Here is a 27,931-nt window from a genome sequence, read left to right on the forward strand (position 1 = left end):
CTACACACATCGTAGAATAGCAGTCATAGCTAATTTTTTCTTTCAGAATACAAGGCGATTGATGCAGGCTGTCAGACAGAACTACACATCTTAGTTTTAGTGATGAAATATGCTAGAAATAAGGAATAGTTGTGTAATGAGTAATGAAGTGACTTTTCTTGCAGATGATAATGAATGGTAATGAATAATGATGAAGAATATGCTACTATGGATAATGAAGTTTTTCTTTACAGGTGATGATAATAATGGAGTTATGATAATATAGATAATGAAGTGATGGATAATGAAGTTTCTTTTTTCTTTACAGATGAGGATAATGTTGAAGTTATGTGTTTATGCTATTTAGTTATTTTAGTATTTGTTGCAGTTCGTTTTGACAGTATGTGTAATATTCCATAGTATGATGAGTGAAGGTTTTGGAAAGGACAGCTAGGGAACACATTTTTTTTTTTTTTTACACATTTCACTGCCAGTTAACTCGAAGTTCACTACTTTTCAGCATAAAATGCGTTTGTTCTTTTAGTTTAATAATCCATTTTGGTATTTTGCAGGAGAAATTATTTATGAAATTAATGTGCTATAAGCAGTTGGTCATTAAACCTATGTCATTTATGAATGTGATTACATATACTCTACTTGTTTCATAATCTTGCTACAGCTGACTCATGACGAATGACGTTACACATCTTCATTTGCAGCAACAACTCAAAAGCAAATATTTTCATTCTTCAGTAATTACCCAACGCAATGCACTGCTTAAAAAAATGCTTTGTAATTAGGCAATGAGTGCCAATGTTCTCTGTAAAACGACTCATGAACATTATTCTATAATACTATGCCACTTATTAGCTCCTGTTTTCAATGATGATTTGTGATGGTTTATAATTAGGCAATGAGTGCCAATGTTCTCTGTAAAACAACACCTGAACATTATACTGTAATACTACATACATGGTACAGAAATGTTCGATAACTGGGCAATGAGTGCCACCAACTATTAGTGTAATTCTCAATGAAGACTAGTATGTGACTTAGTGTCCTTCACCTTCTGACCTAATTACCTGGAATTACTGCAATATCCGTTTGTCCTGTATATCCTCATGATCATGGAGCACTATATTTGGTTTTTGCACTAATTCTACGTTGGTGTACCTTACAAGAGCGTGGTGTTGACACGACATGCTGTCCACTACCGTAAGCGATGGAGATGCTATTATGGTCCCACTGTTTGGTGTACCTAATGTACTACCAAAAAGATAACATGGAATATTACTACGACATTTAAGTGTCTTGGCCACGCTGATTAATACTTCTGGGGAAAGAACTTCAGATTGTCTCACTTGGTTTTGTGCTTCAATAGAAAGATATGGACTTCCAGTGCAGCTGCGTGCAACCTAAAGTGCTACAACCATGATGCAATCCTTCCCTTTCCTATCCTAATTCTTGTAACATAGTGAAAATCATTTTTGCTAACATGATTTTTGTTCTTGATCTAACATTTTTTGATTTGCTGATATGTTCTGAACTACAGTGTGTGTGCATTTTTGTCATTTGTTAACATGATTTCTACTAATTGCATATACAATTTTGATTTGCTGATATATTCTGAACTAAGTGCATGTGCACTTATGTCATTTGTTAATTTGTTTTGTACTCATTTTATATATATTTTGTCATTACCTGATATGACTTTTATCCATTGTGGATGTGGAACACTGCGACTGTGGTGTGAAAAGATTTTCAGAAATTACTGCAACCAGTCGCCTTTTATGTAGATGTATTTTATTTAACCATGACCGGTTTAGAGCTGCCTAGCAACTCATCATCAGATGGTATATACATTTAGTGCTTTTTTGTACCCATTGTGTGGGTGGTTGAGTATCTGTGGCTAGACAGAAACGAGAACAAATAATCGCTACATGTGGTACAGTAACACGAAATATTTACAGCATAATTTATGTTTAACGTATAAGAGCAAATAATCACTACATGTGGTACAGTTACACGAAATATTTACAGTTTAATTTACGTTTTGAGGTGTTACTTACAGATAAATCTTTCTGCAGGTATATATATATCTCTTTTAGGACGTATTTTTGAAACCATTGTGTCTTGTTTTTCACAATTTCACAAGTTAAAACTTTCACTAGATGTATATTACTTTTATGAGGCACTGTTGGAAACATATATCTTGTTTTTCGTAAACATCGCTGAACACACTTAGCCACAGATACGAATACAGGATTTACACATTATAAACAAGCCAAAGATTGCAATATAACTACAGTATCAAAGATTTCAAGTTGACCAGAGGCATTATTAGTCATCACACACACTGACAAGAGATTTGTCTTTATTACATAGAAAATAAATGTAAATTAGCTTAAACTAGTAAAATGTTTATTTATAAATTAACTGTGCAATTTTAACAGGTATATAAAAAACTAGATTTTTTACATTATATTTCAGTTACATTTAAGATTATTGGTATTGAGAGTATTATGACAGCTAATTTCTTGCTCCTTCCATTGGCTGATCTTGGCATATGATGTCTGGGATGAGAGGTTGATGGTTAACTTGAAATAATAAGTGATGCTGGTACTTGAAAGGGTGTGGAAAAGGAGTTGGCGGTGGGGGGGGGGGTGTATAGGAAAAAGGAGAGGGGGGGGGGTTGAGAGGGTGATGTGGAGAGAGAAGAGGGGGGGGGGGGCATTTTGTTTCTGAATGACTGTTTAGTTTTTTAAGTTCAAAGAATCCTTAAAATTCTGAAAGAAGGAGTTATTCGCCAATTCTGTCTGCTCATTTAAAATGGTATGTGGGGAATTATGTTTGTGGGTAAAAATCTCTAATTGTTCGAGAAGATCCATCTTGAATCCCTTGTCTACAGTGTGTAGGATTTGAAGGTTAGTTTTAATGTCTGTTATGGAATGTTTATTATCTGCTAGATGGGTAGAAAAAGTGGATCTATTTAAGTTGTTTAGGCGAAGTGCATCAGTGTGCTCTTTGTATCGGATCTCAAAATTTCTACCTGTTTGCCCTATGTAGTAGCAGGAGCAGCTGTCACATCTTAATTTATATAAACCAGATTTTTGGTAGGGTGTGCTGGCTCTTTTGGTGTTGTGGACTATTTTGTTCTGTATTTTGTTGTTAGTGTGAAAACTTATTTTGACATTATGTGGTTTGAATAGCTTAGCAAGTTTGTATGAGATATTGCCGAGAAACGGCATACAAACGAATTTGGTTTCTTCTGCTACTGAGGTCTGGCTTGCTAGTTTTGCTTTGTTAGATATAATGTTTTTATCTAATTTTTCAATTATGCTTGGGTCATAAGCATTGTTTGATGCTATTGTTTTTAATATATTGATTTCATTAATTTTTGCAGTAGGATCAGCTTGAATCTTGTTGATACGGTTAAGTGCTGATTTGAAAAAAGCTAGTTTATGCTGATTTGGGTGGCATGATGTATTGTTTATTATGACATCTGAAGTGGTGGGTTTCCTATATATCTGAAATTTATGTTTGTTGTTGTGATGTGTTATGTTTAGGTCAAGAAAATAGATACCTTTTTGGGTTTGGTGTTCTACTGTGAACTGTATTTTGGGGTGAACATTATTAAGTTTACCAGCTAAGGCCTCAATTTCAGTGGCTGTCCCATCATATAACATCAGGGTGTCATCAACATATCGTTTATAATAAATGATTTTGTCTGTTTCTATTGGGTTTGCTTTAAAGAATTTAATTTCGAGATCATTAATGTAGATGTCAGCAAGAAGGCCAGCTAGACTACTGCCCATTGCTAGACCATCATGTTGAATATATATTTTGTTGTTGAAGGTGAAGTAATTGTGGGACAGCACTAATTCAAGTAAATCCATCAGCTCACAGATTTCCATGTCACTTAACTTTTTATGTTGTAATAAGTTATTTTTTATTATTCGAAGTGTGTCTATTATAGGTATGTTTGTGTACAGGTTGATAATATCAAGGGATGCAAAGTTAGCTGCATTGGGAATGGAAATTTCTCTGATACTGTCAATCAAATCATAGGTGTTTTTTATGGAATAATTGGTTGGGAATGTATAATATTTCTTGAGTATTTCATGCAGTTTTTTAGTCACTTTGTACCCTGGGCTATTTATGGAATTCACTATCGGGCGTATCGGGTGTCCATCTTTATGAATTTTAGGTTGTGATCTAAGCTTTGGTGCTGTAGGGTTCATTATAACACATTGTTTGGCTTCAATGGATGTAAGCAGAAAGTTACAATTTTTTAACATGTCTTTTATTTTAGCTTGGTATTTGGGAGTGGGGTCAGATTTCAACTCAGTTATGTTATTATTCTTGAAAAATTCTAGGGTTTTCTTAATGTAATCAGACTCGTACATTATCACGGCTGTGCTGCCTTTGTCAGATTTAACAACAAGGGCACTACTGTTTGTTAGCTTTTTGTTAATTTGTTTCAGTGTTGCAGATTCATCATGTTTATTACTGTGGAGCCTTTGTGCATCTATGGTTTTCTTTATTATTTTGTTTGCATCATGGGCTAGAGCATTTTGATCATTCTGATCTAGTTTTGATGCTATACATGCAATTTTGGTGTTAGTTATTAGGTCTTTAACACTGTTGTAATCAAGTTTTGTGGCAATATTATGTTTAAGTCCCTTATTTAACAAATTTAATTCTGTGCTATTGAAATTAATGCTTGTTGTGTTAACTACTCTCTCAAAGAATTTATGTTGCACGGGAGGGCATTCATTTGGTGGAATGGGGGATTTTTTGGCAATCAGGAGTGAGAGCTTTTCTTTTTGTTTATGTGCAATTTTCAACATCTCTTTATTCACATTTAGTTGGGTTAGATCTAAGAAATTCGTGATTTGGCTTAGAGTGAGATAGTTGCTTAACTCTAAGTGCAGCATGTAGATGTCCCTGTTTAACAAGTCTTTTCGTTTGTAATGTGATCTAATTTCATTTTTGATCCATACAATTTCACATTTTCTCTTGGCTGCTTGTGCAGATTCACTCTGGTCTTTAACTACAACTCTTATGTAATTAGGAGTTACATTCTCTAAGATACATTGCTTATTAAATTTGATGGCAAGAATAGTTTTCATTAGTTTCACTTTGCACTTCCTGTATTTGTTCATTGTTCATACAATTAATTTCAATAGCACAGAATTAAATTTGTTAAATAAGGGACTTAAACATAATATTGCCACAAAACTTGATTACAACAGTGTTAAAGACCTAATAACTAACACCAAAATTGCATGTATAGCATCAAAACTAGATCAGAATGATCAAAATGCTCTAGCCCATGATGCAAACAAAATAATAAAGAAAACCATAGATGCACAAAGGCTCCACAGTAATAAACATGATGAATCTGCAACACTGAAACAAATTAACAAAAAGCTAACAAACAGTAGTGCCCTTGTTGTTAAATCTGACAAAGGCAGCACAGCCGTGATAATGTACGAGTCTGATTACATTAAGAAAACCCTAGAATTTTTCAAGAATAATAACATAACTGAGTTGAAATCTGACCCCACTCCCAAATACCAAGCTAAAATAAAAGACATGTTAAAAAATTGTAACTTTCTGCTTACATCCATTGAAGCCAAACAATGTGTTATAATGAACCCTACAGCACCAAAGCTTAGATCACAACCTAAAATTCATAAAGATGGACACCCGATACGCCCGATAGTGAATTCCATAAATAGCCCAGGGTACAAAGTGACTAAAAAACTGCATGAAATACTCAAGAAATATTATACATTCCCAACCAATTATTCCATAAAAAACACCTATGATTTGATTGACAGTATCAGAGAAATTTCCATTCCCAATGCAGCTAACTTTGCATCCCTTGATATTATCAACCTGTACACAAACATACCTATAATAGACACACTTCGAATAATAAAAAATAACTTATTACAACATAAAAAGTTAAGTGACATGGAAATCTGTGAGCTGATGGATTTACTTGAATTAGTGCTGTCCCACAATTACTTCACCTTCAACAACAAAATATATATTCAACATGATGGTCTAGCAATGGGCAGTAGTCTAGCTGGCCTTCTTGCTGACATCTACATTAATGATCTCGAAATTAAATTCTTTAAAGCAAACCCAATAGAAACAGACAAAATCATTTATTATAAACGATATGTTGATGACACCCTGATGTTATATGATGGGACAGCCACTGAAATTGAGGCCTTAGCTGGTAAACTTAATAATGTTCACCCCAAAATACAGTTCACAGTAGAACACCAAACCCAAAAAGGTATCTATTTTCTTGACCTAAACATAACACATCACAACAACAAACATAAATTTCAGATATATAGGAAACCCACCACTTCAGATGTCATAATAAACAATACATCATGCCACCCAAATCAGCATAAACTAGCTTTTTTCAAATCAGCACTTAACCGTATCAACAAGATTCAAGCTGATCCTACTGCAAAAATTAATGAAATCAATATATTAAAAACAATAGCATCAAACAATGCTTATGACCCAAGCATAATTGAAAAATTAGATAAAAACATTATATCTAACAAAGCAAAACTAGCAAGCCAGACCTCAGTAGCAGAAGAAACCAAATTCGTTTGTATGCCGTTTCTCGGCAATATCTCATACAAACTTGCTAAGCTATTCAAACCACATAATGTCAAAATAAGTTTTCACACTAACAACAAAATACAGAACAAAATAGTCCACAACACCAAAAGAGCCAGCACACCCTACCAAAAATCTGGTATATATAAATTAAGATGTGACAGCTGCTCCTGCTACTACATAGGGCAAACAGGTAGAAATTTTGAGATCCGATACAAAGAGCACACTGATGCACTTCGCCTAAACAACTTAAATAGATCCACTTTTTCTACCCATCTAGCAGATAATAAACATTCCATAACAGACATTAAAACTAACCTTCAAATCCTACACACTGTAGACAAGGGATTCAAGATGGATCTTCTCGAACAATTAGAGATTTTTACCCACAAACATAATTCCCCACATACCATTTTAAATGAGCAGACAGAATTGGCGAATAACTCCTTCTTTCAGAATTTTAAGGATTCTTTGAACTTAAAAAACTAAACAGTCATTCAGAAACAAAATGCCCCCCCCCTCTTCTCTCTCCACATCACCCTCTCAACCCCCCCCTCTCCTTTTTCCTATACACCCCCCCCCCCACCGCCAACTCCTTTTCCACACCCTTTCAAGTACCAGCATCACTTATTATTTCAAGTTAACCATCAACCTCTCATCCCAGACATCATATGCCAAGATCAGCCAATGGAAGGAGCAAGAAATTAGCTGTCATAATACTCTCAATACCAATAATCTTAAATGTAACTGAAATATAATGTAAAAAATCTAGTTTTTTATATACCTGTTAAAATTGCACAGTTAATTTATAAATAAACATTTTACTAGTTTAAGCTAATTTACATTTATTTTCTATGTAATAAAGACAAATCTCTTGTCAGTGTGTGTGATGACTAATAATGCCTCTGGTCAACTTGAAATCTTTGATACTGTAGTTATATTGCAATCTTTGGCTTGTTTATAATGTGTAAATCCTGTATTCGTATCTGTGGCTAAGTGTGTTCAGCGATGTTTACGAAAAACAAGATATATGTTTCCAACAGTGCCTCATAAAAGTAATATACATCTAGTGAAAGTTTTAACTTGTGAAATTGTGAAAAACAAGACACAATGGTTTCAAAAATACGTCCTAAAAGAGATATATATATACCTGCAGAAAGATTTATCTGTAAGTAACACCTCAAAACGTAAATTAAACTGTAAATATTTCGTGTAACTGTACCACATGTAGTGATTATTTGCTCTTATACGTTAAACATAAATTATGCTGTAAATATTTCGTGTTACTGTACCACATGTAGCGATTATTTGTTCTCGTTTCTGTCTAGCCACAGATACTCAACCACCCACACAATGGGTACAAAAAAGCACTAAATGTATATACCATCTGATGATGAGTTGCTAGGCAGCTCTAAACCGGTCATGGTTAAATAAAATACATCTACATAAAAGGCGACTGGTTGCAGTAATTTCTGAAAACCTTATTACCTGATATGTTCTGTACTCGGTGCATGTGCACTATATTTACTTCATGTTCTACGCCTATATCTGTATATTCTGTGATTGTAAAGTTAGTTAGTTAACAAAAATTTGTTGCTCATGGCAAGTCCAAATGACTCACCGTCGCTGCCAAATTTTTGCCCCCCCAGTGGACGGTTATGAAACACGTATGTATTCATTACCAGCGATGGCGAGGCATGACAGAATCTCTGACCAGAGAGCTATTTATCTTTGCTTGTCTGCGCTTCACCGCGCGAGTAGTCAGTACCATGTAGCGCGTCGGCAAGTTCAGTTGTACTCTGTCTGTAGTTGTAGTCAGTCGACAGTAGTAGCGAGTGGACGGTTCTACTGAGCAGACGTCGGCATGCGTCGGCGGCGTGCTCTTCTTGCGACTCTGGTCAGGATTGTGGCGGACGATGAGTATTGTTGTAGAAGGTTACGAAGCAGCATTGCGCATATCTAGTAATGTAGTATGTTAATTGTAATTAATTTGTTCAAAAATGCCCCAATAATAATTTTTTATAAAGTAACTCTTTTAAAGAAAAACATTCATTTCAATTTAAAGAATATTTCCTATGCATTTCCTCCAAGAATCAAAATTAAATATACGCCAGAATTGCACAAAGCTGTGTCGATAGATAAGAGCAGATATAGATACAGTTTTTATTCAGGTAAGAATTTTTGCTTTTGTTATTCAGAATACAGGGCCGAAGGTCAGCGCTGCTCTCCCTATAAAATTTATCAGGTTTAATTATTTCTGTTGAGATGATAGATACGGTTCATGGTTCATTATTTAATTAATATTATTGTGGATTTATGATCAATCTTCATTCCTTAATTTTTGTTGCGGAGAGGTTACACTTGGCTCCATTTCAATTTTCATTTAATCAAAATTCGTGTGGCGAGGTTACGCTTGGCTCATTATCATTGTCTTATATTTGTTGCGAGGATGTTACACCCTTTACAGCTCCAGTTTGTACAATGAAAGTATTCCCTGACGTTTTAATGCATATCCTATCTTATTTTCAATGTCTTCTACGTACTACTGTCTACACCGATTCTGTGGAGAACCTCCTTATTTGATACCTTATCAGTCCATCTAATTTCCTGCATCCATTTGTAGCATTACATCTCAAACACTTCGATTGTCTTCGTCTCAGCCTCCACACAGTCCATGATTCACTTCCATACAAAGCTCTGATTAGGACGTACATGCTCAGAACTTTTTCCTCAAATTAAAGCTAGTGTTTCATTCTAGTAGAGATCAAAAGATCTTTTGACCAGAAATGCCCTGTTTGTCATTGCTAGTTTTTTTTGTGCCCTCCTCCGTTTGTTTGTCATACGTTATTTTGCTTCCAGGGTAAGAGGATTCCCTCACTTTGTCTACATTGTTATACCCAATTTTAATGTTAATTCAATCAGTAATCTGATTTCTGTTACTCCTCATCACTTTCGTCTTCCTTTTGTTTAGACTCAGTCCTTATTCTGCACTCAGTAGACTGTTCATTTCGTTCAGTATGTCTTGTATTTCTTTCACGTTTCCACTGAGGGTAGCAATGTGATCAGCAAATTTTATCGCTCATGTTCATTCCCGATAATACTTAATCCTTTATTTCCGTCATTGCTTCTTCGATGTGCAGATTCCAAAGAAGAGAAGGAAGGCTGCATCATTATTTTACCCTCTTCTCAAACCGAGTACTTCGTTCTCGGTCTTCCATTCTTATTCTCCCCTCTTAAGTTCTCTCGTACATTTCCTGTATTATCCTGGCCTGATGAGGTCCGTTTTCAGTTCCTAAGAGCTGATGGTAGGATTCGAGTGTGGCTCAGACTACACGAAACCATGAACCCAAGATTTTAACAAGGCACTGTGCAAGCTAGTGGTGGCTCCATAATGGAGTGGATTGTGGTTACGTGAAACGGACTGGACCCTATGATCCAACTGTATCCACCGTTGACTGGAAACGGTTGTGTTCGGGTACTTCGAGACTACGTTCTGCCACTCACGTACTTCATGTCCCGAAACATACACTATGTGATCAAAAGTATCCGGACACCTGGTTGAAAATGATATACAAGTACGTGGCACTCTCCATCGGTAATGTTGGGATTCAATATGATGCTGGCCAACACTTAGCCTTGATGAGAGCTTCCACTTTCGCAGGCATACGTTCAATCAGGTGCTAGAAGGTTTCTTGGAGAACTGCAGCAAGGAGAGGTATCGATGTCGGTCGGTGAGGCCTGGCATGAAGTCAGTGTTCCAAAATATCCCAAAGGTGTTCTACAGGAATCAGGTCAGGACTCTGTGCAGGCCAGTCCATTACAGGGATGTTATCGTCGTATAACCACTCCGCCACTGGCCGTGGATTATGAACAGGTGCTCGAGTTTGTTGAAAGATGGAATCGCCGCCGCCCGGGAATAGCCGAACGGTCTAGGGCGCTGCAGTCATGGACTATGCGACTGGTCCGGGCGGAGGTTCGAGTCCTCCCTCGGCATGGCTGTGTGTGTTTGTCCTTAGGATAATTTACGTTAAGTAGTGTGTAAGCTTAGGGACTGATGACCTTAATAGTTAAGTCCCATAAGATTTCACACACATTTTCATGCAATCGCCATTCCCAAATTGCTCAGCAGTGGAAAGCAAGAAAATGCTTAAAACATCAATGTAGGGCTGTGCTGTGATAGTGTCACGCAAAACAACAAGGGCTGCAAGCCCCCTACATGAAAAACACGACCGTACCATAACACCACCGCCTCCGAATTTTACTGTTGGCACTACACACGCTGGCAGATAACGTTCACCGGGCGTTCGCCTTACCCACACCCTGCCATCGGATTGCCACGTTGTGTACCGTGATTCGTCACTCCACACAACGTTTTTCCACTGTTCAGTCGTCCAATGTTTACGCTTCTTGCACCAAGCGAGGCGTCGTTTGGCATTTACCGGCGTGATGTGTGGTTTGTGAGCAGCCGCTCGACTATGAAATCCGTTTTCTCACCTCCCTCCTAACTGTCATAGGACTTGCGGTGGATCCTGATGCAGTTTGGAATTCCTGTGTGATGATCTGGATAGATGTCTGCCTATTAAACGTTACGAGCCTCTTCAACTGTCGGCGGTCTCTGTCTTTCAACAGACTTTTGTGCTGTACGTGTGCCTTCACTATCACATCCGAAACAGTGGACCTTAGGATGTTTAGGAGTGTGGAAATCTCGCGTACAGACGTATAACAGAAGTGACACCCAATCAGCTGACCACGTTCGAAGTCCATGATTTCCGCGGAGAGATCTTTCTGCTCTCTCGCGATGTCTAATGACTACTGACGTCGCTGATGTGAAATACCTGGCAGTGGGTGGCAGCACACTGCACCTAATATAAAAAACGTATGTTTCTGGAGGTGTCCAGATGCTCAGTTATCGATGGCTATGGGGGCAGCACACCGCATCATTTCTGCAGGGGACTTCCAATTACTTGTTGAGTCCATGACTGGTCGAGTTGTTGACTACGTCGGACAAAATTAAGTTCGACACGACATTAGAAAGTGTCCCGTGAATTCTGTCAGCTCTTTGTACACGTTGCCCTAAGTGAACTCTGGGGTGCATTCACATTGTATAAACGCCCCTAATTTAGACTGAATAGTCTTTTACTCTCTTATAAGCCGGGAAACTGTGAGACTCGGAAGGCCATTGCTCTAACGGGAATGTATTATCTCACACGTGGTGCGGGGAGTGGAGGAGCGCCAGAAACCGCCGAGAGTAACCTGCCGAGAGCCAGCCGAGCTCAAGGGACAGCAGCAAACAGCTGCGGCCATAAATCTGCCCAGCGAACCAGCCCCCCCCCCCCCCCCCCCCCCACTAAAGCCTTCGCCAGGGCCTCAAAAGTCAAGCGGCCCGTACACAGGGAGCGCGTGAGCTCACACACACACACACACACACACACGCGCACACGCACCCACCTATTAACTGTACTTTTATTGCTGCTGTTATCGACAGCGCAGGGGCTACATAACACGTCACGCAACTTAGTTGGCTGACCCGGTGAAGGAACGTTAGGACTCGCTTACAATCAGAACTACAGTATTACTGGACAGAGGGAACCGTAGACCGACCTTAGTGGGAACTAACTCGGCCGTGTGACTAACTACAGACATGTTTCAGACTAAAGTTGTGCACTTTGATACCTTGCATTGCAGGCACGGAAAGTGATTGCGGAAAATACCTTCCCAGGCATCCATGAGGGCTTGCTGTCTAATTTATTCAATTTATGGACGATGACAAGGAGAACTAACTGACAGTGCTGAATTAAATGGTGACGGAATGGACTAACTAACTGTTAAAGTTGAATAAGCTACTGGGTGCATTAGGGAATGTGAGAGACAACGACCAGGAAAGTTGGATTCAACTGTCAGCCCAAAAGAATCCTTTATCTATTTGTTTATTGGTTTCTGGATTCACGACCGTATGAACAACCACAGCATATGCCCAAACCGGTAAATTAGCTTCTGAGACTTAGAAAATATTAAAAACAGCCGTTGGAGATAATTGTATGAATCAGCCAAATGTTTTTGTCTGGTTCAACAGATTTAAAAATGGCCACGACTCATTTGAAGATGAACCACGGTCCGTTTGTCCTTCCATCTCAGAAACGAAAGAAAATGTTGTGAAAGTTCCCGACTTAGTGCGCTCTGTTCGTAGACTTACAGTGAAGGAGATGGCTGATGAACTTAATTTAAGATTATGTGCAGTTTAGTCAATTATAACTGAAGATCTGAACATGTGTCGAGTGTCCGCAAAATTCATTCCAAAAGTGTTGTCAAGTGACCAGAGACAACACCGATATGAAGTGCGCCAAGAGCTGATTAATCGGACTGAAAATGACCCAGATTTGTTAAATAGGGTAATTACAGGTGACGAATCGTGGGTATGTGGATATAATCCTAGAACCAAAGTGCAGTTTTCGCAGTGGAGGGCTCCAGGTTCACCACGACCGAAAAAAGCACAGCAAAGTCGGTCGAAGGGTAAGACAATGTTGGTGATTTTTTTCGGTTCTGCCGGTATTGTGCATCATGAATTTACCCATGGTGGACAGAAAGTTAACCAGGGATACTACAAATGTGTCCTTGAACGTTTGCGCAAAAAGGTGCTGAAGAAAAGGCCTGCGTTGTGGAAAGACAGGAGTTGTGTGCTACACCAACACAGTGTTCTGGCTCATCGTGCCTTCTTCATCGTTGAATTATTGACCAAATTAAGTTTCTGTTTACCTCCACAACCACCATATTCCCCTGATTTGGTCCCTGCGGACTTCTATCTGTTTCTTAAACTGAAATTTTCACTGAAAGGGAAGCGATTTGACTCGATTGAAGACATGCAGGCAAATACAGAGAGCGCCGTTAACACAAGTCAAGAAAAAAAATTCCGTCAATGTTTACAAAAGTGGAAATACAGTTGGAGTCGGTGTGTTCAGTCAGAAGGGAACTATTTTGAAGGAGATACAGTAGCATGTAAGTACCAACACTGTACAATTACAAGCCCATTCTTATAACTTTCCAATCACACCTCGTATTGTGTTTGAATAGTATCAGCCTGCAATATCGACCTGCTCTGCAAGGTGGCCTGTACATCAGGGGCAAATCAATGATTTTTATTCCTGTGATGTGTAGTCTCCCATACATAGCAATTGTATTGTGGGAGTAATATCAGCCTTCTGTATTGAGCCGTATTGCAGAGACTACATGTGCCAATGAGAATGGCTGAAATCACATTGAGATGGATAGAAAAGGGGATGGAGAGAGCGAAGGGGAGGAGGAAATGGAAAGAGAGAAGGGAGGAGGGGGTCATGCGTGAAGCAGGTCGAAAGTCTGGAGGGGTAGTGGGCAGGTGAGAAAAGAAGAGGGGGAGGTGGACGTGGAACGATTGAGGGGAGGACGATATGGTCAGAGAGAAGGGAAGGATGATATAGACCGAGGGGATGAAGGAAATGGGCAAAGATATGAGGATATGAGGAGGCAGAGGGAGTGGGGAGGAGGATATAGACAGGTAGATGTAACAACGAGGGGTCAGCAGAGGGAGGAAGAGGTGGACACAGACAGGTGGAAGGGGAGGTGTGTTCAGCATGTGTATTGCATGCATACGCCAGCGAAGCCACAAGAAAAACCTATTTTAAATTAAAGTCAGTTACAACAAAAGGTGAATTATTTTTAACTAAATAGATATGTATAAATACAATTCACTTTAAGTAACAGATTTGTCTTTCGACGTATTGGGTAATTGGGATCTATCCTTCAGGCAGTGAAATTCTTTGTTTCTGCCCTGCCCCCTCGGAGTGGCCACTCTAGCATATGATATTGTGCTGCAGGTCTCCTCCTCCTCTCTGCCGAACTCGCAGATTTCGATGTTGCTGGTTATGTGGACATCCTCAATTCCTGGAGAGCTGTGTACCCAAAAGATAATAAATAACCCACTGACTATATGTATAATTTTGTTATTACGCAGAAATTTATGTGACTAGAGGTTTCTTAATTATGTTACAGAGTAGGTTTGGAAAAACTGCCCATTAGAAAGCAAAAGAGACGTACTGTCAGAAGTACAGCTGTAAGATGTCGTGACTGACGGCTGAGTAGTACTGTATGTAAGAGAATTGTCCACGATTCGTAAGGTTCTGGTTTGGAGTCTCAGTGTGGTACACAATGTTAATCTCCCAGAAAGTCTTGAAACTCAGCTTATAGGCCAACTATTTTCTTCCGAAATCCTGCTTATGAATTTCACAAAGAACTAGCAACAGGAATGAGTGATATACAAAAACTCAACACTGATATTTTCCAAAAGCTATTAAAACGAGTTTAAACATTATCAGATATGGAAAAGTTTTCAGGAAATATCTAAAAATATAGCGAATAGAAATAGTTTGGAGACAGGTCAAGTGTCTTTTTGATTTTTTCACCTACAATTATTTGTTTCTTCATAATTATTAAGTAGTCTGTGTCTGCTTCATTTTATCCTCTTTGGCACTGTCATTGATGCTGATGTCAACGACGCGGTCTCCTATTACCATATTTATTCATAGTTCAGTTGTTTTCGTTGACAGCGAATTAGAAAAATAACAACATTTTCGACAATCGCTGTAGCCCTATGCAGCCTCTCACGACTCGACAAGATTGATATTGTGATGATGCACACTTGACTCCAAAGTGAGGCAAGTCAAAATATGCTGCTAATAGAATTGGTTCATAAAGAATGGGCTTCAGTCAATTGTAGCTATCTATTGGGAAATCAAGAATTTTTACTACCATCGTAGAGATGTAAAAATCGTTACCATCAAATAGAGAATGCACTTTAGAATTCCTCTGAACATTTTTCATGAATTTATCATCAGTAGCTGAATTATACAGATTGTTTCAATCTTAATGGGTACCTTTCCTGCTGGATATGTAGTGTTTACTGACAAACATGATGGCATTCGACTGAGACTATCTAGTCTGAAAATGTCTATACTCAAGCCGTCAATGAATGCCCTAGCAATGATAACACCCTCTAACTCTGAATTATGAGACAAATGCGAGAACGACTGAGTGTTAAAATGAATTTTGTCTTTGATCTAGATCATTCTACATCTAGTCTCCACTGAAACTGCGGTCTTGGAGTAAAACTGAGGCCAACAGCTTTGAAATCTAAAATGTCAGGAGTCTGGATGCACTTCACAACGAATTTGTTGAGATTATTTCAGTTGTGAATAATCCTCTGCATTATATAACTCATTCTGTACCAATGATCTACTCATTTCAGCGACCTCATAATGATGCTGAAATCTCGATCGCATGGCATGAAACTGTGCCCTCTCACTGGGAAAATATTGTTCATTGTTTTAAAATCTTTCTGTATCTGTCAGTGCACAAAGATATTTGGGAAGGAAAAAATTCTCATTTTGGCCCCCACAATTATCAGAATAAGTACGCAGTTCTTCAGCAGTTGCGGTGACTTCATTTTTCACATAGTCCATGAGAAATAAACATACCTTACTGAAACCCTTTTTGCATCCCCTATATGGCACAGATATAGTTTTGCAGTATTCTCTTTGATGTTAAGAATGGCAAAAAATTGACATTAATTTGACGTATGTAGTATGATTCCAAGAAGGGAATTACTGTCACAATTAAATTTTGCATATAATCTAGTCAAATTGCATGAGTCTTGTTTTCATTTTGATTGTTTTGAGACTCGTTTAATGTGTTATAAAATTCCTTTGTTCTCCACTGGTGTACTATCATCTCACCGGAAGCAATTCTTTCCGCTGCATCGCCCAAATTTGAGCTCTTTATTTTGATTTTCAGAGCCGCACAGGTAGTGCGGCAATCAACACGAGGGTGACCTAATTTCTGGTTGAATTGTGTTTTGAAGTACTGATATTACGATGTGAATCCCATCTTAACATCTGGGTGTTTCAATTCAAACAAACTACATAATTTCTGAACGTTAAGCCTTTCATCAAAGTATTTAATTACAGACCCAGAATAATGGCTTTCATACACTGATAAACTCTCGATATGCTCTCTAACAAGCAGTAATGTTTTTGGTGATAAACTGTTTGGGTTACTTCCTCGTAAGTCCTTTGGAATCCTACCAAGTAGTAAAAGAATCTAAAGTCTTCTAACTCTTTTCAGACCTACACCATGCAATGAACAGAACGCTATCAAGCATACCTCCATTCGTTTTTCATCCATCATTACATGGTATCTTAATGTGGATGTAATTGTTCGTGTACTACTTTCCACTCGTTTACGACGCCAGGCAGCAGGATGTCTATAAGTCAGACCTTGTAGGAATGCGACTTGTTGATCCTTGCAGTCCGTCTATAAACTGATAATATTTCACCAGCAGGCAGTTTCTGCATATATTTCTTCTTGTACCTGGGATGTAACAGAAACAAGACAGGCACATATAGCTAGTAAATTAAGGTCGTCCCTTAGCCTCACTAGCAAGTGCGGTTGTATATGCAGTATAATAGATTGTAGCAATTAACGTTTTAGTATAGTCTACCTGCAGGCAGGCTCAACAGTTTTTGCAGGTATAATTGTTCCTTTTTTACTAATGTACTCCAAGCATTTGGTCCGACGTTGATTTTTCACATTCAGTTTCGAGAGTGATGGATCAGACTTCCATTTTCCTTTCGATACATCGCGTTCAACACAATCGTCATTCGTTATTGTCACAGTGTGGATGTCAGACGCGATAAAACACATATTTGTATAAATTCTGTATAACGAAAAACAATCAAATACTTCAGTATACAATAATGATGCAGTTACACAGCTAAATCATCTCAAAACAATGCACAAAAAAGAAGAAGTAGCGCGCTGCTGATCGGCAAATACGTAGCGCCTCTATGGGTATTTCATAAAAGTAGGACTGCAGTCCGGACAGATGTCTTTCCTTTACAAAAAGCTAACGTTCCAATCACAAAGTCACAGAGAAGGACAGGCTGGACCGATCTCCTTTCTTTGTAAAACGATGTGATAAACATTCAAGATGTGAAATTCAACGTTAACTCAAATTCGAAAAAAATGTGACTGATGCCCTTTCTTTATGAACGAATTCAGTTAAGTTGGTAGCAGACTTCCACACCAATCTTCACGAAAGATCCAAAACCAAACGCAGTCCCTGCTGTAAAGTTCGCTGCACGGACTATGATTTGCTGATGGAGGCACACCACCTACCTCCCTGTAGCTCTACGTCAAAGATATATCTGCTGTGTTTATCTGCTGTGCTTCTCAAAATCTCGCTGGTTCTGCCAGCACCGGATTCGTGTTAGCCAGTCAGTGTAGGCTTTCCGAGTTCCAGCCAATGAAACTATCACCGTTCTCCTAAACAATCTCCAGTGATTAACCAGTAATGCACATTTCTCTCTTAGAGTGTGGAGTGAAAAGAAATCTCTCCCACAACGAGGTGGTTTTACGTTTCAGGCAATAATAGCAGCTGGATATATGCATCCACGCGTGTGCACCTCTGCTACAAAAATAATTTTGGTTAACCTGTCCAGGGCTCCCTTACGAAATTTAAACATCAAAAACTACTGGCGTTCTTTGTGTCCAACATATTCTTCTTGGTACGAGTGCTTCTTGTTTTTCTGTCCTCTTGCATCCTCAATGCAGCTGCTCACATTCGAAGTTTGCAGCCTGCCGAATGCCACCTCCTAACTTTCGCGAAACTCTTATCGGAACATGGGAAACCGTCTCTGAAAGCACCTTCCTTTCAATATTTACCTGACTGTGATTCTGCCTTTCAACGAGGAACAATTTTACGACTCTCTTGCAATTGTACCTCTCCCACAGTGAGCCAGTCGACCCAGCTTACACAATTACATTACACATATACTTTACTATATAGAACTGAAATGAAGAATTACTCATTAAATTCGTAGTTATGGGTTTTTGCTTCAGCTCCATGTATACTTTAGTGTGTCGCTAATAATCTGAATTGATTTGGGAGTCTCATTTCAGTGGTGAGTTATTAATTAGGTTAAAGAGCAGTTTTGGAAAAAACTACCCATAATAGAAGGCGGATGAGAGGTACTGTCAGAAGTATTGCTGTAAGGGGATGACGTTACTAACGTCTGGCCAGCTCTTTATGTAACAGCATTGTCCACTATTCGTAAGGTTCTGGTTTCGAGTCCCAGTGTGGTAGTCAATATTAATATACCAGAAATTCATGAAACTTAGATTATAAGGCAACTACCTTCTTCCGAAATCCTGCTTTTGAATTTCACATCGAACTAGCTACAGGAATGATTGATAAATAAACACTGATATTTTCTGAAATCTATTAAGACGATTTTAAACACTATCAGAAATTGATTTTTTCAGGAAATCTCTAAAAATATAGCGAATAGAAATGCTTAGGAGGTAGATCACGTGTCTGATTTACTTTTTCCCCTGTCATCATTCGTTTCTTCATAATTATTGAGTAATCTATCTGATCACTTTGTCCTCTCTGTCACTGTCATTGGTGCTGACATCGACGTCATGACTTTTAAGGGCGGTCTCCTATTATCATATGGACGCATAGTTCAATTTGGTTTTTTTTTTTGGCAGCGCATTAGAAAAATAACAATATTTTGCGTATTAATTATATTTCTCTTTCTGATATTGCACTCTTCTCACGAAAAGTACTTGTTACGAAGTTTAGCTCCTGATGCTGCAACTGGGAACAAAACCAAGCGATTAAATTACAAAATGTGGAAAAGTATGTAAGCACTGCAAGTGCAATTGTAACTGGAATGAACTGGACTGAATTTGCATAGTTTGACACAACGGCAGCAACGAACATTCAACGTAATGGCTGTAAGAGAACAACAATAACGATTTAACTTGAAACTGGACAGATGTGGTTTTATAACGAAAATTCCTCACTGAAACTTACGTGTTTAAGCACTGTTGCTCATAAAAATAACTGACACTCTGATTTGAAATTCAAATCTTTAAGAGGCTATTAAAAAGTGTCCGTTCGAAGGCCTTACAGTCCAGAATCGGTATAAGGATCAGTCAAAATCACCGTGGCCAATCATCCCAACGGCGCACTAGGTTGAAGATACACGTTTTATAAAACACTGTCTCCTGCTGTGAGAAGGAGTCTGTAACTTGCTGCAGCACAATCTCATCCGACAGGAACCGTCGATACTTCAATGCCTATTTCGAGGGATTAAGGCATGATAAACACATTGGGTGAGATCAGAACTAGAGGGCAGTGTCGGATCGCCACCAGCATGGAATTTGGGGCACTATTCCACAACGGTGATTTTCGACAGATATGCTGCCCCTTTCACATTCTTCACTCTCTGACGAATGTCTACCGATGTTTGTACTTTGGCAGACAAAAAAAGAATAACATCAGGTGGACTTTTTGGACGCATTTGGTAATTACGTCACCATAGTTCACTTATTCGCATTTACCTTGTAATGGACTGTCAAGGCAGCCAGTCCACAGTGACGGGTAGCCGAAAGAAAGGCACGCGTACACACACTCCGACTGGCGTGAATTCTGGAACAGGATAAGTAGTGAATTCTAATAAGAAAAGTATGCAGCTCCTCGAATACTTAACTTTTAATTATCCTTGTTGTTAATACAGCATTCTTGATGAGACATTTCATACGATAGCTATCAAACTATGTAAGGCGAATGGCGCCTTGCTAGGTCGTAGCCATGGACTTAGCTGAAGGCTATTCTAACTGTCTCTCGGCAAATGAGAGAAAGGCTTCGTAAGTGTAGTCGCTAGCAAAGTCGTCCGTACAACTGAGGCGAGTGCTATTCCGTATCTCGAGACCTGCCTTGTGGTGGCGCTCGGTCTGCGATCACACAGTGGCGACACGCGGGTCCGACATGTACTAAATGGACCGCGGCCAATTTAAGCTACCACCTAGCAAGTGTGGTGTCTGGCGGTGGCACCACATACCTCATGCACATTGGAAACACGAATGGCACACAATTCCTTGTTTACATGTTGGTGCTTATATAATCGCATCGGAGTCGCGCTACGTTGTATATACGCTAGAGCAACGCCCTGACGGAAACTTTCTGACCTTGTACTGTATGACAATGCTGTTGTGTACTCATTTACATGAGAATAAGACGCAGCCGTTTCTGGTCAACAACATATTTCTGGCAGTTCAAGAGAAAGCCAACTATGAATCTGAGAGAGAGTTTGCTCATTTCAAAGCCACAAATTTGAAGATTTGGACGAAAAAATATTTTTTTCCAGGTTCCAGGGTTCTTACACTGTAAAAGCACTCATCCCAGTCATCCACCCGACACAGATACTCAATTGATACTTCACAACAGGTGGAAGAAGACAAAGGCAAACCACTGCCTCTAGGACTTTGTCTGGAAAGGTGGTGTTGAATTCAAGCATTTGTTCTCCTGAGTATTGGGCTACGAAGGCGCTTATACAGATGGTAGTTGTCTTGCATTACGTGCCCCGTTCACTAACTCCAAGTTGAAGACGGTTATGTACACAAAAAACAATAATAAAAGACATCACGTTTCCTAGACGTGGCGTCAATTACGAAGAGGATTATTATTTCCATTTAGCTGACAAACCAGATATTTGCACATAGATAAATGAGCAGCTGAAAACATCTCTGGTCATAGGTCACCAAGACGCTCTCGGCAGCCACTATGACTGGCGGAGTCTGGCTTAGACCTGAAGCATCGTGGACCGACGTGCCCGTTGTCTCATCCAGATCGACTCGGCGCGCAGTCGCGTAAGAGCACTGTTGTTACCAAAGCTGGCAATTGTAAGGTTAGCGTTCTCACAGCTCGTCCTATTACCGATGTGTGGATGAAAATCTTGCATACAATAACAATGGCAAGTTGTTGGACTAAGTAAAACTACGTCTCCAACAACAAAAATGGCTCTGCTCTGCCCTCAGTTTGGCGCCGCTGGCAGTGAGAGATGGTCACCAAAGTTATTGAAGTGCTGTCTTAGTTACTGATTGCAGGAGTCGGTCGTGAGAATTTGATATGATTAGCCTATCGATGATAAGAAAGTTGCTCGAACGAAATGGTTCCAGTATTAATTAAATTTCTGATTACATAGCTCAGTTGAGAGAGGTGGCATATTGTGTTCAGTGAAGTGTGGTTACATTGGAGGAAGGTTAGCCGTAACAATTAATGGTTATTTTCAATCTGGAATCAAATGTACGATAATTAAATGAACTCCCCGACTCGTACCATAACCCACTTCATGACAACAAAGAAAGTAGAGACCTTGTAACGTTGCTACTTTAATTTTGCTATGATGAAAGCGGTACTGACTGACAATAAAACCGGGTTAAAAGCTGTGAGCTGTCTGGCGAAGTTAATCTTGTATTACTGTTTCATCAGGTATCTAGTCTAAGTTTACCAAATTCCCAAACAGACTAACATTAATGATAATCTTTTAATAGTCATACAACAATCGGTAATATATATATAAAAAGGAGAATTTAAATAACAAGAAAGAAATCAGTTTATATTTGGAAATTTATTTTTAAGATTGGTCATTGAAATTTCAGCATATTAAATTCTACTCGTAACAAGCTGTTGCCTTATTTAGGATTGTGAAAATCTTACGGAACACATCAAATATGGAGCCAAGATTGGGAGCCTGCATACAACACTGCATTCATAAAACAACATACAAAGAACATTGAAACATATGCAACAGAAAATTAACCACTACCAACAGATTCAAATTTTCACCCAAAGAAATTACGTTCGTAGCACAATCCTGTCCGTCATGTAATTACCACACACTGGTATACTAAATTCATATTAACTCTTTGTGAAATCTTCCCAAAAAGAATAGCTGAGGGCTACTTTGATGATTACACCACATGCTTCACGTGGTCAACTTGGTTTACACAAAGCGTATAACTCCACAATAATTTTGATAATTAAAATAAATTAGATCGAAAAGCAAATTACAAAAGAAAAACCTCGAACTGGTTATTAACGTCTTACTGTTAACCTGACGGGTCAAACAGTTATATAAGCACGTGGTACTGGTCTCGCAAAGTACACCCCACGTGGGTTGAACATAAAGAAAAGTTGCTATATTGAAAATATTGTCAAGACGAGACGTTATAATCACACAGGCATTCGCATTTAAGATTGATCTTAGTTAGAGTTACTGATCAACACGTGGTTCCACTTTACTCACAAAGTAGTAACAAAGCAACAACCGGAAAATAATATGAACTTCACACGAGAATTACACTACGCTGCAATTTAAGATAACCTTAGATATTTTAGAGTTAAACCCGAAATAAAGATGATTAAATTTTCAGTTAGGCTGAACTTAACAAATCCATTGTCCTATGGACTTAGCGGACACGGGCTTAGCCGGAGATCTTACCACTTCAGACGCTCGCCACCGCCAGACTGCAACTGCCCTACTACCGAGCGTGCTTCCTGAGGGTGGCTCACAAAGACAAACGGAAGGGGCCAGAGGGGCAGCTTCCTATACCAACATGACAACGGACGGACAGAACCATACTAAGGATAGAAACCTCTCTGCTTTAAGAAAGCGTAGCTACCTGTTCCGACGTTGGTCCTACTGTTCTCTAGCAGACAGCCTTGTCTGCTACCCTCAAGCATGCAACTACAAACACATTTGATCATTCATCCTCTCACACAGAAGGGAAGGGGGATGACAGTATCTTATCATATACAGTATATAACAGAAAGCGGATGTAGGTTCCGTATGAGACTGTGTGACATGAATTACATATAAACTGTGTTTTAAAGTGTAGTAGTGTGACAGTTCGTTCTTGTTTACGTGTAAAGGTAACACGTTCCACTACTCAGTCTCCTCCCAGATAGTCAGAAACGCCACAGTAAATTTAGAAGAGGAATTTATTCCATAAATGACAACAGATTTAAGAAATCAAACATGAAAGGAATCCAACAGAGACCTTTCAACCTACGTCACGGTAGGCAACGAAGGTGTAGTGAAAGGGACGGTATACAGCTCTGTATATGTGCATACCTCAAATCACTTACAAATTTAGTCGTGTGTTCTTTCAACTATACTGTATGGGCACTAAAGTACGACTCGGGTATTTGCCATTCTTTCTGTTGTTACCGTTTTAATGGACAGAAGTTTAAGTACGTTCTGCTGGGCGCACATCTACTTTGAAGACATCGGGGAACTGTCGACATCTTATCATCAACGCAATGTACAGTAAATGACTGCAAATGGACGCATACAGCTATCTAAGGATTTGTTTTTTGAAACTGGTTATGGTTCTACTTGAAATAAATAGTTTGTTTCTTAAGTATTTAAGAACCTCCTTTGTCCCACCCTCATTTATCCGGATTTCCAGTTCATCCAATTAATCTTTTGTTTCCTTTCCCTTTTTAACACGGGAATGTACGGTACACATTTAGTACGTTACGGTATATGCGCAGCAGTTATGTTGCGCCACAGGTAGCGAGATCTCGGTCCCTCGCTTCCAGATACCTTTACTCCCGTCACTGTGCATCTGTTCCTTAATGAGTTATGGTTGTTGCCTTGTGTTACCGTGCTTTGAGTGTGCATGTGCCAAATGCCTTCGGAGCGAAAGTAAGTGTTCATTTCGATGGACAAAGAGCTGGAAATACTAGACAGAAAGGGCAAACTAAAAAACATAGCTGTAGAACGTAGTGTAGAGCACTGACATTCAGCCCGTGCGCCGCGGCGCAGGTGCTCCATGAATGACTGGTTGGGCGCCGTGGATTTCTTTTTTAGTAGTGGAAAAGAAGGCAGTTGTGGGATATTTCATTTCTGGTGTCAATCGGTGTGGCCTCTTAGAAATTCCACTTTAGATGTTGCCAGCCTTCGTCAACAGTCGTAACCTCGAAGCTGAACTACCGCGCGTTAAACTTAGAACCAGCAGTGATTGCTTTGCTTTCAACCAGTTTTTGTTATATTGTGACTTTGTTATAAAGTTGATAAAGGCTATAAATTATGGAAAAGATTTTAAATTTATCAGATGGAAGCAAAAACCTAGAACTTGCTGAAGACAACAAGGAAAGCAGTAATGAAGATAGGAAATGTAAGTACAGTAAATACGACGATACCTACTTCGATTCGGGATTCAGGTGCACTGTTGTGAACAATGAAGAGCGTCCATATTGTGTTTTATGTTTGAAAGTAATTTCTGTTGAACTTATGTTACCTAGCAAATTAAAGCGTCATTTAGCAAGTGTTCTTAATAACGTAGACAAATCAAGAGAATCTTTTTCTAGGAAACTGAATAAAATGCAAGAACAGAAATCATTATTTTCTAAGCAGGCGAAAATCTCGACTAAACAGTTTCTAGCGTGCTACAGTATATCTTACCGAGCATCAAAATATAAGGAAGCCGGTACGATGCCGAAGAACTAATTCTACCGTATGCTGTTGACATGGTATCTATTATGCTTGGGCAGTCCATGGCAAAACAGTTTCACAGAGTCCTATGTATGAGACTACAATTCGTCGTCGAATTTAAGATTTAGGAGATAATCTTTATGAAAAAATCATAGAAAAAATTAGTGGGAGAGATTTCAGTTTGCACCTTCATGAGGCGATTGATAGCAATAGACATATTCATTTAATTTGCCACGTGTGATTTCTTGATGACAGAAGTAAAGAAATCCCCTTTTTGAAAGAACGGCAAAGAGATACGGTGGGCAAATATTTGTTCGAAATAGTGGAAAACTTCATGACAGAAAATCAGATTAACTGGACTCACTGTGTTGGTGTGTGTACTGATGGAGCGTGATCATGTCGGGGTGTTACAGTGGTCTAGAAGCACATATCCTCGGCAGAGTTCCTGATATTATGTGGACCCACCGCATTTACAAAGAGAAGCACTTGCTTCGCAACAGTTTGGTGTTGATCTGAATCAGGTACTGTAAACTGTTACGAGTATGGTGAACTTTATTACAATGCATCCTCAGAAAGCTAGATTTTTTAGACAAATGGATCAGGATAAGGATGCTGGACATGCATCTTTCTTATTTTATAGTAGCACTTATTGGCTTTCCAGGGGAAATGTATTAGCACTCAGGTTTGAACTTGGGCGAGAAGTCTGTTCTTATCTGCAAGAAGAAAATCGTATCAGTGCTAAGTGCTTTCTAGACACATAGATTCTATTAAAGGTCGTATTTTTACGTGATGTATTTGAGAAGCTAAACTCACTGGATAAGTCTCTGCACGGAAGCGAATCTTACTTCATTCAGCTTATTGACAAAGTTTTGGCCTTCAACAAGACGCTTGTTTTTAGAAGAGAAAAATAAATGACAGAGAAGAAATTGACTGCTTTCCATGTTCCCAGCATTTTATAAACGACGATGAGACACGCCTTATTGCACATATTATAATTGAAGGACATTTATCTCAACTTCATGTTCATTTTGAAAAATTCTTTCGTAAAAACTGTGAAAGGTTTCAATAATTTAAAATCCCTTCAGTAATTATTCTCCTTTCAAATTCAGTGCCACAGAATAGGAAGAGCTTATAGAACTTCCATCAGATTCTTCACTAAAATTTAAGTTGTCATAAATGACATGCCAACATTTTGGTATTAAGTAAGAAAAGAGTTTCCAAGCTTCAGCGAGAATGCACTGAATTCATTAATTACTTTTACAATCTCCTATCTTGGGGGGGGAGTTCTTCGGCAGTGTCTGTCAAAACCAAAACCAAGTACAAGTCAAGACTTTATGTGGAGAGGGAAACGATGCACGCTGTATCTCATAGTTCTCAGATTTGAAACGTTTTGTAACAAGAAGCAAGCTCAAGTGCCGCATTGAAGGGAGTCGTATTTTATTCAATTTTTTACTAGTTATTTCAGTTTTACAAGGTATGCTACAGCGGAGCCACGGGAACAACGTAGTGGGTCAGGGGAGCCACGAACTGCAAAGAGTTAGAAACAATAGGTTTAGAGGCATCAACTGTGTTAGACCGAAGGAGAACCGAAAAGAAAATGATGACTAAAGAAGGTAGCAGAGCCGTAGTACAATAAAGAAAGCAAGAAATGAAACACTGTACGAGATATTACTCGTTTGGTACAGTGGGAAAAAGAGAGCGTGCGAAGTTAACGGCACAGCTGGAAAAACGAATGGTTTACCTAGAGCGTCAGCTGCAAACAATTCTACACGATCGTGCTGCTCTCAGACGCGTTCCAAGTTTTAAACAAAAGAGACACACTATTTTAGAATATAAACGTGAGTGGACTACGACAAATATAGAGATAAGGTGTCGAGAAGTGTTTTTCCTTGGTGCCAAAATAAAAGGTTTATATGTTGTAATATATGTAATCTTTGAATCTAGCAGAATCTTTCCGGATTTTCTGGATTTTCGGTAATCCGGATTACACCCAATTCCACAAGTCGGGATAAACGAGATTCTTGCGTGTAGGTAAGAAATCTCATGTCGATTTGCTTCTACAGAACTTCGCTCCCTCAATGGCGGAACGAGCACAGCGGGTTGCCGTGACGTTAGGAGCTTGCAGTGCCGCCAAGTCAAACACAGCTTCCTAGTACGTCTCACACATGGTGGCACACAACGGAAAATAGACTAACAACCACTCTGTACGCAGCATTTGTTTATCAGTACCAGTACAAAATTTTTGCTTATCTCCTCTAGATGTATTTCTGAACAACTTCCAAAGAATAAAACCTACCTACATCACTTTCTTGAAGAATATTTACTGCAAGACAATAGTTTCCACCAGATTACATCAATAGAGCTCAGAATTAAGATAACAGTTAGGTAATGGAGGTCGTTTCACCAAAATTAGTTTCTGCTCCTTGGAAGATGTTTACAAATGTATGTCAGGTGACATTTTCTTGTTTGCTTCTGATCCAAAATAGCTTCAGCAAAGTATCGAGTAATCGAACAGAACGAGTAGACCAGTAGGCATGAAGATTATAGTAAGACGAAACAAGCTGATTCTTGCAAAGAAGAAAACAGCAACCAGCGAACGTTAATAATAATATTTATTTACACAAGTAGCGCTGTTACAGGTTTCGAACCGGTGTTTAGGCAGTTACATAAATTTCCTTGCGTTCTGGTTTGAAATTACTCACAATGGTGCGTTCCTGCTATTGCTAATATATGTGTTATATTCGGAAATCGTGTAAAAAGAAACAAATAAAAACAAGAATACCTGAGAAAATATGCCAAAATGAGGCATTTTCATTGGTTTTCTATACATATGGTTTCCAAATCTGACACATTAATTTTGAAGTGTCATTCTGAGGCATCATCTCACTCATGAGCAAGATAACTCATCTAACTAATTAGATACA

The sequence above is a fragment of the Schistocerca serialis genome, chromosome 4 (assembly GCF_023864345.2).
Source record: "Schistocerca serialis cubense isolate TAMUIC-IGC-003099 chromosome 4, iqSchSeri2.2, whole genome shotgun sequence".
Lineage (NCBI taxonomy): Eukaryota > Metazoa > Arthropoda > Insecta > Orthoptera > Acrididae > Schistocerca > Schistocerca serialis.